Raw genomic sequence first — 5,163 nt, 5'->3', positions numbered from 1 at the left:
AGGCTAGAGTGCCGGCACGACCCACCCAAGAAGGCTGTGAGCCGTGCTTGGGCCCCTCCTTCGGCACGTGGCGGGCACGGCCCGGCATGATTACTGTGCGGGCCTAAACGTGCCGGGCCTAATCATGTCGGGTCTAATCGTGCCCGTGCTAGGCCGGACCGGGTCGCCCGTTTGGCCATCAATACGCCAACCTTGCCACGACAGAGTGCCAGTGCCAGCTAACACATCTCTCTCTCGCATGCAGAATGCAGCCATAGCCTGCACCAGCCAGCACCCAAAGATGCCTGGCGATGGGCGTTCTCCTACCGGCCGCAGCGTTGTGATGTTTCCCTTCTCGTCCGGGAGCCACACATCACCCCAATGCTCCAGCTTGCGGGGCTCCTCCGCGCATAGGGCCTCAGGCATCACCGTGCTCCTGCATCAAGGTTTCTAAGAATTGTGTTTTTAACAGTTACCAACAGAGGTTATCCCGAAGGGCTGATTAGGTATTTTATCATATTTTTAGGGTATTTATCATATTTTATCAAAATGCTGATTAGGGTATTTTAAACATTTTTTTAGGGCATCTTGGAATCGCATTCAACCATCTCCAAATGCATAAACCAGTGTAGGGGGGCCTTTTGAGATATTAATTACCAGAAAATAATTAGTAACGGAATTAGGAGATGCACTATTAGATATAATTGGATTATTAACTGCAGTCTGCAGCCTCCTGATTTGATAGTTGATGCATTGACCCCCACTCCGCATTTTGCTCTTCATTGCTTGACAGAATAGCGGTTTCAACTTGTTTCAGAATTACACCCTAATCAGCATGGTTGTTATATTTCAGTGGATTGTTTTAGGGTGCTCTAGCAAACATTTTGTAGCCACCAGTTGGCTTTCTATTGGAGAAGACATCACTACACTACACTAATCAGCATTCTCCTGGACGATCGTTGGGCATTTGTAACAGATATTAGATATCAAAAGAGAAAATAACACAGGGCGTCAAATTAACACCAAACATTTTAATATTATAGGACAAAAAGGTTTGTTTCAGGTAAATTAAACTTTGCAAAGTAGCATGTAAATCCAATGTGATCACAGTGTATGCGAGCAGATGACGACAGAATCGCAGCACCAATTTCAGACTTGCACTTGCTTTGTTGGACTTGCACAAGATGAATTTCAGAACTCTTCCTGCAAATAGTCTGCAACCATGCCTGCAGCACCAAACTAGCGCGTTCAGGTCGACATGAGGGCGGTGAGGTTGCAGGTGAGCCTCTCCTCCGGGATCATCTCGCCGGTGCCTTCTGCCTCCACGGTGTACGCGTCCACGGTCATGTAAGGCCTACAAAACAGCGCGCCGCCAAGGTTCACATCACAGCAGACGTACAGGGCGCATTAGTTGTTTCAAGGAACTAGGGGATCCAGAGTTGCAGACCTTGCAACGTTGGCGACGGTCTCCGGCGGCAGGTCCGGGAGGAGCCCCTGCAGCATCTGGAGCATCTGCGCCCGGAAGTACTTCATGTCGCGGCTGTACGGCTCCTCGCGCTCGCCGTTGGACGTGAACTGGATCTTCCCCTTGGAGACGCCGCCAAGCCAGCCGGCGTCGATGGCCACGCGCTCCGCGTACTGGCCGTACCAGCTCAGGCACCGCAGCCTCGGCGCGCGCAGGGTGAAGGACTTGTACTCCACCGTCCACTCGGCCGTGCCCTTGAGCTCCAGAGCTTCCAGCATCGGCGCGTCCACGGTGATGTCGCCGCAGCACGGGCCGCTGCCGTCGTGGTCGCCGGGCACGCTGACGTCGACGTCGTCCATGTCCAGGCTCTTGAGGGCTGGCAGGCGGATGTCGACGCGGGCGTGCTCGATGTTGGTGTGGCACATGCACAGGTCCTCAAGGAGCGGGTAGCACGCCGCCGGCGCGAACGGGCCCTTGACGTTGACGGTGCTCAGCGTGAGGGTGCGCAGGGACGGGAGGCGCGGCCACCGGCGGAGCTCCAGGTTCTCGAGGCAGAGCTCCCGCAGGGCGGCGGCGCCTGGACCGGCGATGGCGGGAGCGAGGTAGTCGTTCCAGTTGAGCTCCAGGTAGCGCGTGGAGGGCGGCACGTCCAGCGCCCACGCGGCCGCCGTGGCGCGGCTGGGGCGGGCGCCGAAGAAGGGGACGGAGAGGACGACGTCCGACGCGTCGGCGAGCGCGATGATGCGGTCGGCGTGGCGCCTCACGCGGGGGTCGCCGGCGCTGTACACGAGCCTGAGGACGTCCACGCTGGACCCCTCCTTCGCGCGGCGCAGAAGGGCGTGGCGGACGCCGAGGAGCGCGTCGTCGTCCAGGAGGCCCCACAGGGAGGTCCTGTCGTCGACGATGGCCCCGGCGAAGTAGAGGAACTCGTCCAAGTTGAGGTCGACGACGGGCGTGTGGAGGTGGATGTGGCGCCATGGCCGGGAGAGCACGGCGAGCTGCGCCACCTGCGGGTAGGGGAGGAAGGAGGCGATCTGCGCGCGGAGCTCCAGCGGCAGCGCGGTGAAGCGGTCGGCGGCGGCGGCCTTGGGCTTCTTGGTCGCGCTCCGGCTGGATCTCGCCATCTTCGTCTTGCGCCTGATCGGACGCGACTGCGATGTCTTGACGATTAAATGGGGAAGAAGCCGGAATCGAGTTTGCTATGTCCCCACGATTTTGGAGCGAAAACTTAGCCCCCTTCACTTCGTTCCCGCTAAATTCAGCGGCAATGCTCGCGCGAGTGGTGTGCCCGTGTGGGAAAACGACTCGCGGTGCCTCGTGCTGTGTGATCCGGCGCGGCCTGAAAGCCCTGTGGGCTGTGATTGGGCTGGGAACGAGCATTCGGGCCACCACGGAATGGCAAGGTGATTCATTCTGGCTGCCTGTGTGGGCCAGCCATCTCTAATGGTTGGCACGTTGGTTGATTGTTGTTGGAGTACGCTTAAAATTAACATCAATTGCAACTGATTGATATAACCTGAGCATCTTCAACAGCATATGTATATTTAGATACCTAAAACTTATTTTATGTATAGGATATATATAGGAGAGAGAAGATTTTTAGCAAACTCTTATGCTCCTCTCCAACAGCATACCTAAACATGGATACCTATATTTCCTTCAAGGACTAATTGTGAACAAAATCTTCTTTTAAGGGTCAATTCGCAAAATTGACTCATCTTCTCCCCTCAAATCTCTTCTTCCTCGTCGCACCCTGCTGCTTTCATGCACTGCTACTACGGCCGCCATCCAATCGACGAGCTGCTCTGCCCGAATCGACACCGTCGCGCTCCTCCACTGTTCTTCGCTCAAATCAGTGTCGTCCCCTCTTCCTCCGCCGCGAATCAACGCGGGTTGTGCTCCTTCGCTCGAATCGACGACGGCCATCCTCCTCCTCATCTTGAGCTTCGATTCGTCTTGGCGAAATCGCGAGGTCAACGGCAACACTCATCAGCGAGGTCCAGTGGAGCTTGCTAGCACTAAGGCAAGGCCAATACGGCTACCTGCACGGTGGCGCTCACCCGCACCGTGTCACAACCCAAAGTTGCAAAACAAGTTTAACATGAGCATCATTTGAGCATAATTGAGCATCATGGCCATGCATTTGTTTAAGTTCACATAATTATTGTTTATTGTTGAAATTCAAACTTGTGAAGGAACTCAAAATTTTACTGGACAACTGTACCTCCAGTTATTTTATTTAAATACTAAATTCAATTTGGTGATTTTACAGTATTTTTACTTAATTTTTCAGTGATATTTTCCTTTGTTAAAAATTCATTTAAGTTTCAGTTTTGGCTGTTTTCTTTTGTCACTTGTGTGAAAACCTGAGTAGTCCTTGAGATGATTCTTCTGGCATTATGTTCTTTGCAATTTTATCTTTCAAATGAGTTTTTTGGAAGATTTTTGCATGCATGTAGCTAGGTCATTTGAGTTGGGAGAGTTGAACGATTTAAACTGGGTCGGGCCCACGTGTCAGCCTCCTCTTCCTCCTCTCCCGCGCCTGCAAGGCTGCCCGTTGGCCAGCACCGGTTGCGCCTACCGCACTGCTGCGGCCGAACTGACCACCATGGCTGAGGCCATGCGAAATGCCGCCCGTGCCCTCACCCCGCTCCTCCCTTTTACGCCTGAGCGCCGGCTCCCCAAACCCTATTGCCTCCTCCACCATTGCCGCCGCCACCAGTGCCGCCACCTCCAAGCACCGCCGCCACCTTGCCACCGCCGCTTTGCCGTCGACGGTAAGCCGCCGGCCGATTCGACGTGCCCAAAGCTTCCTCACGAGCCCGCGAACCCATTCCTTCACTCACCGGCCGCTCTCCTCTCTCGTGCTGGCCGCCCGCCGGCCGCCTCTGTCCACCGGTGTGCCACCACCTCCTCCTCACCACTGTGCCACCACCGGTGAGCCTCACTGCCTTGGGGCGCGGCCCCGCCGCTCTACCTGCCATGTCGTGCCGTCTTCCTCCGCCGCCGCCGACCTAGGGCCACAGCCGGCCATGCCATGCCGCCCGTGCCTGTGTCTCTGTGTGTGCGTGAGGATGTTGAGTGCGAAGAAGAAAGAAAAAGAGGAGGTTACGGGAAAGTTTCAGGGACCTATATGCGAGAGTTGAATAGATCTAAGGGTTGTTTTGAAGGATGACCTCGGTTTTCTTTTATTTCCTAGATTTAAATAGCTACAAACTTGGAAAATACATAGAAATGTGTAGAAAAATTCTAAAAATGTCAAACTATTTTATTGAGTTCCTGATGATATCTAGTTTATTTCAAAAGTGATTAAGTGCATGTTCCTATTTTGTACCCGGTGCAATGATTTATTTCTCTCTAGATTTGTTAAATGCTTTATACATCATGTGTTTCTCAAAAAATTATGAAACTAATTTTGTTAGCTTCCATTCATCATGTATATTCCAAATCTACAACTTGTGTTAGTGGAATATATGGTTTTCATGCTGTTTTGAATCTAATTCTTATTTGTTGTCTTAATTTTGTTATGTCTATGATAATTAGTGAAAAAATGATACAGTGTTGAAACCACTTCTTTTAACCTTTGTTTTCCATATAGAATACAGGAAAAATAATTTTGATGCTTCTCTGGTTGATTTACATGCCTTTTATGATTTAATGTGCTTAATGGTAGTTTGTCTTGTTTATTTTTTATCTTCACATTAAAAATTGATTGTGAT

The 5,163-nt window shown here is 52.3% G+C and overlaps 1 pseudogene; it reads right to left on the bottom strand.

The window, feature by feature from the left end:
- Window positions 1-856: 856 nt before the first annotated feature.
- Window positions 857-2,680, bottom strand: LOC140221839 (uncharacterized; annotated as a pseudogene).
- Between the last annotated feature and the right edge of the window lie 2,483 nt (window positions 2,681-5,163).

The sequence above is a fragment of the Setaria viridis genome, chromosome 2 (assembly GCF_005286985.2).
Source record: "Setaria viridis chromosome 2, Setaria_viridis_v4.0, whole genome shotgun sequence".
Classification (NCBI taxonomy): Eukaryota; Viridiplantae; Streptophyta; class Magnoliopsida; order Poales; family Poaceae; genus Setaria; species Setaria viridis.
The sequence above is the reverse complement of the archived record's forward strand: the minus strand, read 5'-3'. Positions and strand labels throughout refer to the sequence as shown.